This window comes from Megalops cyprinoides, chromosome 13 (assembly GCF_013368585.1).
Source record: "Megalops cyprinoides isolate fMegCyp1 chromosome 13, fMegCyp1.pri, whole genome shotgun sequence".
Lineage (NCBI taxonomy): Eukaryota > Metazoa > Chordata > Actinopteri > Elopiformes > Megalopidae > Megalops > Megalops cyprinoides.
Genome location: NC_050595.1, coordinates 25,857,872 through 25,870,818, shown reverse-complemented (window position 1 = coordinate 25,870,818; position 12,947 = coordinate 25,857,872). Strand labels below are relative to the sequence as shown.

General features: G+C 44.0%; 1 protein-coding gene across 1 annotated transcript in view; it reads right to left on the bottom strand.

Moving 5' to 3' along the window:
- Positions 1–12,947, bottom strand: part of LOC118787851 (protein unc-13 homolog C-like) — a 109,572-nt gene that overhangs the window by 31,694 nt on the left and 64,931 nt on the right. The gene's annotated exons all lie outside the window — the stretch shown is intronic.

Genomic DNA, 12,947 nt, shown 5'->3' with positions numbered 1-12,947 from the left:
TGACAGCCCTGACAACAGGCAAATAGAAATCAGGCTAAGAGCGTAACAGCTCGTCTCAAAAACGGTAGAAAAAAGGCGCCTCCATTTCCAGGTCCTGGACCCCTCAGAGATATCCGGAGGTGATGAGGCTGAGATACAGTGATTAAAAAAACACTTGTGTGACCTTGTCAGACCGAAACACCTAATAAAACTGGACTTGTTACACAATGAAAGTTAAATTGGATAAAGGTTGCCCCATTCGGTCATTGGGGGATGGGCTGAAGCAGCTGTATCCATGAACTTGCTGGCATGCGATGGTCAGAAGAGACACACACTGATGGGCCTGGAGGAAAATGACTATTTTCACACCTAAAACATAAAAACCCTGCCTGGGTGTTCAACAGCAACACAGATTTGACTATAAAACACTTGCAGCAACATCAAGAAGGCAGAATAAAATTTTTGAAAAGGGCAAAAAAGGTTAACCAGGTACTTGCACATGTACAACTTCATTGTGTATTTTAACCTAAGCCACCCAAATGTGCACCTGCAACATCTCTTAAAGCACACAGTTCACATTCTAAAACTATCCCCTTGAACTTTTTTCAATACAACTGCAATTTTTTTGTAACTAATTTTGTTGACGGCTAAATTCACCAAAATGTAGGGGGAAAAAAAACACTTTTGATAAACTGAAACACTTCCATTTAACTGTGAATAAAAGTTGAGAGCAAGTGTTGATTGAATCCAGGGGTGAAACTCCTCTGTCAGCAGGGCAGTCTTATCAGCATCAATGTCTCCAGCACCAGACTCACTGAGGAATCCCTTCTCTGCACCATTGATTGCGCTGAACTCAGTTTGCCTTTCATATCTTGGTCTACTGGGCCACTGCTGCAGTCTAACTTAAAGAGTGCCTCACTTTAGGCTTGTACTGATAATCTACCCCTCCCCTATCTCCAGCAGCAGGGCTGTCCTTCACCTGCACCAGTGGGATATACTTTTTATGGGTGAAACTGACAGATGCTTCAAAACTTTTATCTCAGACTTCTTTACACTATTGTACTTACACAAGCTCTGGATTTATAGACAGAGAATAATGCTTGGCAGTTAACTGTTGAGTTTTATTGCCTCTTCATGTCTGTCCCGGTCCCTTCCGGCATAGCAAACACACTCGATTAATCATGGCGACATAAAGAGACCCTTTCTAAAGAACGCTTTAAAGTCATGGGCATGGACGCCGCAAAGCACATCAGAAACACCTGCTTGAGAGACACTGTTGAATGAATTATTCAAATGTGGGACTAAATATTTCAGCAAGCTAAAAGGCACCAATCATCTCCACAACATTACTCAAGCTGAGAGGAATTATGACTATTTCTACCAAGGGATTGTTAAACGATGTCTGTATTATAAATATGTGCTATTATTGCAAGGACACCTAAAAGAAATACATGGTTGCTTTTCAAGCTACAGACATCTTAGTACTACAATATTGCCTTTGTCCAACAAATATCCTTCAGTTCATGAAATATGCCAGATATGAACAGAATGGCTATGAGAGACAACATTTTGTTGATGAAGGTCTCCTTTCCTTTCCCACATCAAATATTGTTAATAATCCACACTTACACCCACATTCCTGCTTTGTCAGGCACCAGAGGATTAAGAACGAACCCCCTAACATACAGTTTTATACAGAAATGCAGCAAGGTTACAGTGGCATTCTTTTCTGAAAACCATTTGTTATCACACTCATCAGAACGGAAAAAATATTTGAATATTGAATGAAAGGCAAACACACTCTCTTTGTCAACTGTGTTCTCTGGGCAAACAAAACTTGAAGGCATGGCTCTCTCTCTTTCCTCTCCTCTTTGTGTCAGATGAATGAGTTTTCATCTCTGTGGTAAATCCTACGTATAGGATGAGATCTGGTGTGACACAACCACTTTGATGTCTCTGGTTGGATGGCACTGCAGGCGTTCCCATGGCACAGAAGGGGACCAGGCTGCATTTTGGATGACAGGCTGGAGTGACACGGGGTAGCTCTGAGCCCCTTGGGTCTCCCTGTCCCCGGGGACGATCTCCCTGGCAGAATCACAGCCATGTGTGCGGATTGCTCCACTCTTGCCTGGCAGAGAGCAAAGCTCATACAGAGCAAAGCCGAGCTCCCAGCGGAAAGAGAGGCCGCCACAGGCCTTTTGAGTCCTGCTGGCTTGTTGGGTTTTCCACAAAGCTGACCTTCCCGACCCTGACCCATCCCCTCTCGAGGCTGAGCGTGTTTGAGCCGGGAGGCGGCTGGGGCGAGTGAGAAGGAATTCAGGTGGAAGAGAGCAAACTCAAATGTAAACCGAAGTGAGAGGACATCCTCCCCCCGCCTTCTGCGAGCAGTTTCTCACCACTGCTTTATGGACTACTGTGTGGCAGACACAGCCCAGGAGCACCTCTGTGGTTATGAGCACGCTTCCTGTTCTGTGACGGAGGAGCTCTCACGCCCTGGGACGGGGCAAGCGGGTCCACAGGGAGGTGGACTGGGCTGTCAGGGGGAGTGAGGGGAACTCCTCCTGATCTTCGGAGACGGGCCCTCGCCTCTCGCTGTGAATCGCTGCATTGAGGTTCCGCTAAACTGCCAAATGTTTCGCAACGAGCCAGTTCAGGAGTTTTGGACGTCACTGGTCTTTACATTCTCCTACATTATTTCAAAGACAGCAATTTTTCATAGGTCTTCGCCTTGTGCACAGAGGATAAGTCTATGGGGATGACAATTTACAAACCTGAGAAAGAAATCATTCAAACGGCACCTTGCCCTCCTCTCTGAAAAAAATCTAACTTGGAAAAAGCATTTAGTGGGACATACATAACATTTATAAATCGTTCTGATAGAAGCTATCAAGATAACTACTGGGTACAGCCAACCAAAACCTGGGGTTTCATTTTTGAATGGGTTCTGAATCGTTCCAGGGGAATTTTAAAACAGTTTTAAGCTCCTGCTGATGTATAAATGTAAATGGTGAAGATGAACTCTCTGTGCTGCTAGCTAATGTCCAGGCCTTGTAATGCAGCCCATAACAGATGGGTACAGGGCTAAAACCACGAAACTGAGCCCCCGTAGAAAGTACCTGAGGAATTACGCAGTGGATTCACCCATCACACATTTCTGATGAAACATGGTAATGAACAAAACAGCCCTAAAAGATACATATATCTGTGCATCAGCTTACAAATGAGGAAAATTGCAAGGGCTATTTACTGCCTTTTACAGGATGGAAGATGACAGGCAGATGAGTCCCTGAAAAGGAAACATTCCCAGGGGAGATAATCAGTGGAATAATAATTACGGTTTTCAAGCTTTGATGGAGGCTGTGTGTGACTGCACGAGGACAGAGCTGACCAGACTGGTCCCTTGTCTTCGAGAACAGCGTGGGGAGATCTCCCAGAGGCTTCCCTTAATCCCTCCCCACCACCCCTGCCTCTCCTTGATCGATCCCGGTGACGGGCCCATCACCACTCCTGCCATTCTCGTCAAAGTCCCTTGGTGGAAGTGAAAATCAGGACTGAAAATCCTGTACGTTTCCTGAGGGGTGTGTCGTGAGGGGGGGCTGACGAGGTAAACTTGGTTCATTTGAGAGAGCAAATGAACCAGTGGCTAAGCCATCGTGTGATTTGCAGCAGAACTGTGGATGTGGGTTATTGATTGAAGCTGTGTAAGAATAAATAGAAAATGATCTGACTGATGAGTAACAAACAGAGAAAGATTGGACCGCCGAGGCCACCTAGTCCCATGACGGCTATTGAATCTGGAAATCAGTCTTTCTACAAGGACTCTTAATAGAATGATTCCAAGTCCCTGAGCTAACGGATGTCAACAACAAACAGTATTGTCACGTATTCTGAAGCTGTTTGGTACATGCCACCCCACAGTACAAAATCTTCTCACTTAGAAAGCAATTAATTTGTCTCAAAAGTTTTATGCCAATGCTTGCCTGAGATATAAAAGGTTTTCATCTATGGGTACAGTACAGTATGTGAAAGCCGTCCTTAAATGTCCTTCCTTTCCAGACTCAGAAACCAAGGATAGCGTTGAATGACAAGTAGCTGTATGTAACAACTCAGGGACCACTCTGTGCTCCATCAAGACATTTTGTTTTTCCCTTTCAGCTGAGACTGTATGTGCTCAGCATACATTCGCCTGCCTTAATAGCTCTTGGCTTTGAATAAGCTTAATTAAGTTGCTGGAAAAATCCTGTAAATCTCACATACATCTCACATCCTTAACAAATCTCTTGAGATAACGAAAATATGGGGTGTGACAATTGCTCTTTAATGACTGAGGTAGTCAAGATAGTGTACAGAAATCATCCATAGTGAAAAATACAGTTGATATTGATGAGTACAGATAAAAATATAAGTGCAGACATATGCCTTTAAAATGACTCACATTCAATCTACATTCTGAAACCTCCGTGCACGCACAATAAAAAGCACCCTTCAGAAGTCTACATAAACTTACTGAGTCCCCTGGTGCTGAGAATTGAGTCATGTAGTACTCAATCCACAGTGAGACTCCAGTGCACCAGACCCATTATGCACGGAGCAGCCCATTTGTGCAGAGTTAAAAAGCACAAACAGCAGACAGAGGCAATGCTGAACAGTAGTGCATATTACAAACAACAAGGGCAGCCTGTGCCAATCACTGCTATCACAGCAGAGACTCCATGTGTTGAAAGAGTCCAGTTAAATTCAAGCACAGATGCAATGCTGGAAATTCAAATTATTTACTGCTTATTGAATTACTGCTTTTTACTTAATTACCCTTCTCTTTGAAGAGCTCAGAGAAAAAAAAAAGTCTGCCACATTTATGGCAGCTTCACAATGCATGCTCATACTCCAGAATATTTCCAAACAACAACAAAATTATTCCTCCTTGATGCTGTCTGTCTTTTAGTTTATCTCTCCTAAGGCCTCAGTGTCCATGACTGAAAGCTAACAGACAGAAATGACTGTTACATCAAAAAACTGTAAGCTTGGAGGGCTTACTGTTTCAATGGAGACACAAGACTGATCCAGGTTCTTTACAGTTTTCTTCTTACAGTCACGTCAGGGTTTGAAACTGCCTAACAGCAGTTTGCATTAAGTTAAGTCCTGTGCAACTAGCAGCTGGTTTTACAAAAGGAATCCTTCTCTAGCAGAGACAATTATTCCAGCCTCGAAGAGATCTGCTATTGTAAAGAAAAAGAAATCAGGAATTGCTGAGGGCTGCAGTTGTGGTACACCATTTTGTGTTGTTTGAGATGTTGATTAATTGCAAGACCGACATTCGAACTTAATGACTAACAGCCAGCCAAGATAGACGGCCTTATTGTGAGTCAGCATGCAAGAAGGACAGTCCCGACGCACAATGCCAAAAGGTTATAGATGAATGGCTTTCGCAAAGAAACTCAATTCAGCAATGGGCAACAAAACCTGTACCAAAAATGAAACAGAAATGGCGTACATTTTGATTAAAATAAGCCTTCCAAGACCAGCTCAAAATTCCCTGTAGACCGGACATCATTGCAGACAGTGAAATCTAATGGCTCGGATCTCACCAGCATATCAAGATGCAAACTGAAAAAAGACCAAAACTACACAATCATCCAGAACTGTGGAACTGAAAAAATGCACATTTCAGATGACACCTGACCTGAAGATGTGAGGTCAAAGTGGAGACACATTACGTGTTTGTGAACCCATATGCTCCACAGTGTGAGCTCCAGATGATTCATGTGAGCAATTTTTCGCGGAGCTTTAGGCAAACCCTGGCTCTCTCTCAGTGTCTTTATCGCCTTGGGGGATTTCTCGTCACTACCTTTTGTGCCTCCGGCTATGAGCAGCGCAGTGGAAACAAAAAGTTTGGACGTTTCTCTGAACTGTACATCTCCACTGAGCCAATGGGGCTTATGGGCCTATCTTGTTAAATGCCTGGCTTTGCCACCTCCTGCTGGAGTGCTTTTAGACCTCTGCAGATCACAATGCTGCAGAATTGTGAGGGGTGATCTCTCCCATGCCTTCCCTCAGAGGAGTGTGTCTGTGTGAGTGTGTGTGTATATATGTGTTTGTGTGTGAGTATGCATGTGCATACGTCTGTGTGTGCATATGTGTTTGTGCGTGTGGCGTGTCTGGAAGTGGGCAGGACTGTTGACATCTGCTGTCTTTGCCTGTGAAGGCTGGATGAGCTCCCCTCTGCAGACAAACTCCCCACCCTGACACTGTCACTTTGACCACATGGTACTCAGATCAGCACCGAGTCACTGAGAACAAACCTGCTACAATGCATTATTCAGCAGGGCAAATGTATACTAACACACTATAGCAGCAGCGTGGGAGCAACACTTTTCACTCAGTGCATATTGTTTCATGACCATGTTGTGAAAGAGGTAGCTGATATAAGCTTAAACCTCATATCCAGTACGTGGTAATGGGCACAAAGTGCAGATCAACTGTGCACTGAGAAAGGACAATGTAAGTGACTGCAAATTCCTGCACGCTGAAAGGATTCCAAGCGCAAATTTCCATAAGCAGGTTACTCACGGAGGTGGGTGTGATGGCTGTCACAAGCAGTTTTCGGTTGACAGTGTTTACGCCCACGTACTGTAGCTGCGATTCGGGAATTGGACATCAACCAAGGTGACTGTGGTGCAGGGCACGTGCTCAGTGGTGACTCCACCAGAAAGCCCTGGCGGTTCACGGAGAGGTTCAGCATGATGTGAAGATGAGAAGACACCCACTCACTCAGACCTGAGAGAATTTCCTATTCATCATCAGGCATTTCTTATTCCATTGACGCAAACACGAATTGATACTATCCCCCTCCATCCCCCGGACAAGATTTGAATTTGCAAAGGCAAATTGTTCCTGTCTAAAATCCTATTTCATTCTTCAACTTGAATGGCTGAGCACCAATGCAGTGAAGTGCTATCCAATTAAATCAATCTCCATCGCACAGAATTAATGGATGCATTACCCTTGGCGCTCCTTGCCATGTTTAGAGACAATTGTCTTTCACTGGTGTTGTAAAGCGGATTTGAGTGTCATGAGGTCACATGACAACTCTTGCGCAGGGGGTGTTCTTTCGCTCTGGCACCCTCTCAGTGACCCGCTGTCACCCTGCCATTCTCACTTCCTGGTCTCTCCCATCTCTGGACTCCCCTCTCTCTCTGTTGTCCCTTTGGCTTCACCTCCCCCCAGTAATATTCTCTTCACTCTAGGCTCTTCCCGCCAGAAGGGGGCTCTCTTTTGGTGAATTTTATGCTGCTGACAGCCAATTCAGCCTGACTCAGGAGCAGGCCACCCCTGCCCAAGAGTGACCTTCCTTTGAGCAATGGTGATGTGGGAGGGCGGGGCTTCAGATAAGTGGGTCGCCGGGTGGTTTGCGGTGCTTTCCTGTGACACATTTGGAGCGAGCCATGTTCTCTCCCCCGAGGCCCCACGGCCCTCCCCCTGTCCGCTGTCCTCCCACGTCCCGCGTCCTGTCCAGCGCTGTGCCAGGTGCCTGGCAGGCAGAGTTAACACTGGCACGATCCGAGAGCGCTGCCTCCCTCCCTCCCCCCCACGCCCCCTCAAAAAAGAAAAACACACCGGCGGCGTTTTGGACATGGAATGCAATGACCGGGCCTCCATTTCGCCGACAGTCAGAGCGAAACATCTCGCTGTGTTATGTAAGATGGAGAAGGCTCACCGCTTGAATCGTAACGCTCCTCCCCCATCCTTCGCTGGGCCAGCAGATACAGACAGCGGAGAGAATCCTTGTGACAAGAGCCTGGAGCAGGAGGTTTGGCATTTCTCTCTTACAGGGGTGGACACAGGCAGAGAATCACGACACAGGGATAAAAATAATGGGAATCTATGTGTGCCAAGCAATGGCACCCCTGTGCGTCTCCCCTTGGCCTGTGCTGGTGCTGTGATGGCCCAGGACAGACCACAAAGTGGCACCAACTAGGGGCTAAGGAGGGTAAAAAGACAGGGCCTCTGACAGAGCGCTCACATCTTCACACAGTTCACTGAGACAGAGGTCCATTCCAGAACTTTCCTTACAAAAGTGAAAAGACTGCAGAAGGAGAAGATGAAGGGGTCACAGAGTAGAGATGAAGATCGACGTATTTAGGTGGATTAAATTTTGCTCCAATTCGCATATCCGAGCCGCCGCTCTCACAGCTATGTCACATAACTCTTACCTTTAATTAACACACAAGTCTCCCGATAAAGCTGCCATGCTCTGTTCAATAAATTACAGAGCCTGCTAATTTTAGCTGCATTCCTTTCTTTTAGTAGCCCAGTGTCAGCCCAGAAGTGAAAAAACAGCATGCTTCAAAGGCCTCATTAAGCAGAGCTCTCAGATAGGGAGAAAACAGGCTTTGTCTCCTTAGGCCTTTATGGCTGCTTACACGTGCAATAACTTGAGCTGTAAACTCTTCTCTGACTACCTCTCAACTGGTAAACAGGCCACAAAGAATTATTTCCAACAGTCTGAAAGACAAAGGGATGCAGCAACCATAACCAGGTGTCGATGTTTTAATGCTGTTTCACTTCACTGTTCTCTCTTACAGAAAACTGGAAATAAATCAGACATTGTTGTCTTCTGTGGGCGTGACACTATTTCATAGGAACCCAATGGAGTGACATCATTACACCCTACATCTGTTTGGACAAATTTAGCTGGGAGTGGAGCTCTACTACAGGCCTGCTGATTAACTCCTGGTTCAAGCTCACTCACAATTCAAACTTCATTTGAAGAGGCAAACTTACTTCTGTGTCATGTCATCAATCATCCATAGTAGTTGACTGTGTAATAGAGCCCCATTCCTTCTTTTATAGAAACACTCTGTACAATACCAGGGTCATTAACCGGAAATGAAATTTATCAAGAGTCCTTGCCTTGTTTAAGATTGTAAACATCTTTTAATTATAAGATTTCAACATGATTCATGTATTCTTTCAGTTGCCAGTGATTTCATTTGTCACTTGGCAAACAAGTTACAAAGAAAGAGTACAAAAGTACATCTAAAAATGGCACAGTACATTGCAGTACAGTATGTGACAAACCACATCTGAACTATCCATCACACTGTTGTAATAACTAGTGCCATCCTGTGAAATGTTACTGTACTTTTTCAGCTGTCGCTGGCTGGGTTAAGTTAGGAAAGTGACACTTACAATAGACGGATCACACACCATAGGAAACACTGTGAGGTAGAAACAGATGGAGGACCATGACAGGACATCACAGCAATGAGATGAGTTGGAAACCACAGGAGCACTCAGCTGGTAAAGCAAGTGACTGCACTTTCATTTGGGATTCTACCCGATTTTAAATCCATAAAAGAGGATATGCTAATGTTGAGATATGCTCAGAATCTCGCCATCTCCCCCAAGGGGACCCCTGTATTTCACCAAAGGAATTACGAAAAACAGAGCTTTGGTCAGATGAGTATTACAGCACGTACCTCATCCGTCCAAACAAAGCTCTTGTCCTTAACCAACCACACACCCAAGGGTACACCGTGGCCATGATCCGATTTGCATTTTGTAAGCGCTGCTACAATTTCCATGACTGCTGACATATGCTCAAATAATGAAAAACGGTTTATCTCTGTCTGTATCGCACACAGTAGAAGTCAAGCAAGTGACAAGCTGAACCAGCATAAAGGCCACCTGTGTCCAAACAAGACAGAATGCCAGGATCAGACCTCACACTTGCCTCACACCTACCTGACCTCATGCCAACCTGACTAGCCTGATGAGGTAGAAATCAGTAAGACAAAAACAAAATCAAACACTGGCAGGTCCCATTACTCCACTAAAACGGCAGTCATCTGTTACGAAACATGTGTTTGTGTCTTTATTACAGCTAACGCAGGATGGTTTATATTGTTCAGTAACATCCTATGTTTGCTGAATTGTCCTATTTTATGACACATTGCACCTGTCATTCATTGTTGGCTCTGTTGTGAAGCCTGGTCGTTAGAAGACCCAACAGTATCTGCTCGCATTCTAATTAGCAATTACTGTGCTCTAAAATGCGCAGGACCCAGCAACCGTCAATGATTTCATTTGGAATAATCGTACATAATCACTGATGATTCGTAACATTGTTTGCATTGACCTTTATGTTCTCTGTGTGAGAAAATGTTGACATGAATGCATTTGTCAATGAAATGTGAGTTAGACAATGATATTCAACAAAAATATAACTGGAGATAAATGCCCCACATGTGTGGTAAATGTATGGTGACAGCATAAAAGCTTAAGGTTTGTGTAAATTTTAATGTATAGTCTACTTTGTGTAAACAGCATGTTTTATCAGCTTAAGCAGCACAGCTATTCACAAGAATTTAAGATGCTAGAAAACAGTGACATAACCACATATGTACATGTGGTTTCCATGTTACCCTTCAAAACTTCAAAACATGTGGCATGGCATGTCTAGAAAAACCTGATGTTTATCGCTCCCCCACTCGCTGTCTACAGTACGTGAGCCTGTGTTTGGGCACAGCATTCTTCCATGGCAGACTCAACAGCACAGAGGTCCTTTTTGTAATTCACACTTCGTGGATGCAGCTGTGGGAGGTGCGGCTTACTTCAGCCTTCATATCCTTTGTGCACAATTGAAAAATTGCAGGCAAGAGCCTTTACAATGAAATGATTGAAAATATGTCAAACCAGAAATGATGTGAAATATTTTGAAATGGCAAATCAGATAACATGCTGCAATATAAACCACCGCCATGGGAACATGGTTAACCTTTATATGTTTTCCGAGAGAAGGCAAAAGGCGGAACCCTTTTCAGAGCCCACATTTAATTTTCACCAACGCGATTAGAATCGATGAGACAGAACTAGGACTACAGATACCAGGACATCCCTAGTACATTAACGATTTTGAGTCATTACAGGGTTTAACATTAAGGTGATGAATACAAACCACCCTGAGCACAGATGCACCGGCTATTAGATGTGGATTTTGTTTGTAGCCCAGTTATAACCTACAGCCCATTAAACACAACTGATTTATCTAGGCTACGGGCAAGGTAGTGCAACCAATACTCAGCTGCATTAAGTCATTCTACCCTGTCTTAATTCACTACATCAAAGACCATGAGCTTTGCAGAAACCTGGAACAGGCCTAGCTGTTAAAGGACTAGGTCACCTGTTCCAATAAAAGTGAAATAAATAGCATGGTGTTAATGAGATTATAATAGATGGTAAGATTTGTAATTTGATGATAAATATTTATGGTTCACATGAAATAAGTAAATAAATAAATTACCAGTGAACCTGTGCAACAGTTATGCTGTCCACATGCTGAATGTTCAGAACACATTGCCAGGGCATTGACATGAGCCAGTGAACAGTAACTGGTGAAGAAGCACACCGTCTATATTATCAGCTCTGAGACATAGAAGGAACAGTCTACATCCTGCCACATTCTCCAGCGCTGTGCTTTTGCCCACCAAGCTTTAGTGCCACCAATTATCTCTGTGGAGATATACCAGGCAGCGCGCAGCACCTTCTAATCTCACCGTAACAGACGATGGAGTTTCTTTCCTGCAGTCAAGTTAAACCTATCTCCAATTGATATTTTTGGCTGGCAAATTATTGTTGTTGTTTTTTCTGGATTTTACTGTGAACCAGAGTTCAACTTCTTTTTCGTGTTATGACGAGTTCATTTTTTTATTTCGCTGTCTGATTAGTAGCGATCCATTCACATGCAAAGCTAAACAAGGCAATGCTCACATATAATCCTTAACAACCAGCGCAGTCACTGGAGAAAAAGTCTTTCAAAATTCTTCATTTTGAACACACACAAGTGCATGCACACACATACACACATAATCCCTTGTCTTTCAAAATTCATTCCAGAATAATAAATAGAATCAGAATTGGCAGCCTATATTTAACATTAAGCCAGCCTACAGTCTGTTTGTGCATGCCTTATGTTCCCATCCAAGTAATACCAATCCTGGCAACTTCTAAAGTCCTTTGCATATTTGAAATCGGTCTCTAGGCAGAAGGGGAATCAGACACAAAGAATTGACTTGGTGTTGTGTTGTATGTACAGTAATATGCTTTTTAATGAAATCTATTGTATTTGGGGGAAAATGGCAGCTCTACAATCACCAACCAACCAAAAAGTTCAAACCCAGCAAACACAGATTACAAGAAAAGCATTTACCAAGCCTCTCCATGTCACCGAATCTATACAACAATCAATGACAACTTGCACACCTCTGAGGGAGAGCAAACCACTCTTCTATTGCTACAGTCGTTCAGGCAGCAGACCCGATGCCAGTATTATTTCTGTTACAGAGCCTTTAAAGCACTGTACAGCATTATATAAACTCTAGCTCATTATATCAACTCTGCCTGTCTTTCTCCTCAGAAGAACAATTTATTACTGAGTGTACAAGACTAAACAGAGGAGAGAGAGTGAGAGAGCGAGAGAGCGAGGGAGCGAGGGAGAGTGAGAGAGAGCAATAGTGAGAGAGAGAGCAAGAGAGAGAAAGATGGCACCACTGAGACACACATCTAGGCCATGTTGTTCCACAGCCCATGAGCATGGGCTCATCACACTTTGCCAATCTAAGGGGACCAAGTACAGATGAGAGGCCTGGGGAAGCATTCCTGTCACCCCAGCCTTTCTGAGACACGGCAAGCAATTTATTATTGCTACAAGAAGCCGGAGACACAGTACGGTGGGCATCTTAATTAGAACAGTCCGGCTGAGCCAGCTAGAAAAGTCTGCTCCCTGTTCACACCAACACGAATATAACAGTTGACATTATTATGTAATAAGCACATTCTTTCATTGACCTAAACTGAAGTGAGCTGCAAGAGTTTTGCTTTACCACATCCCAGACTTGAAGCCAAAGTCATAAATGATGATGCCAAGTAATAGGACCAATCCATCAGTCAGATGGGATGCCTCTGACATT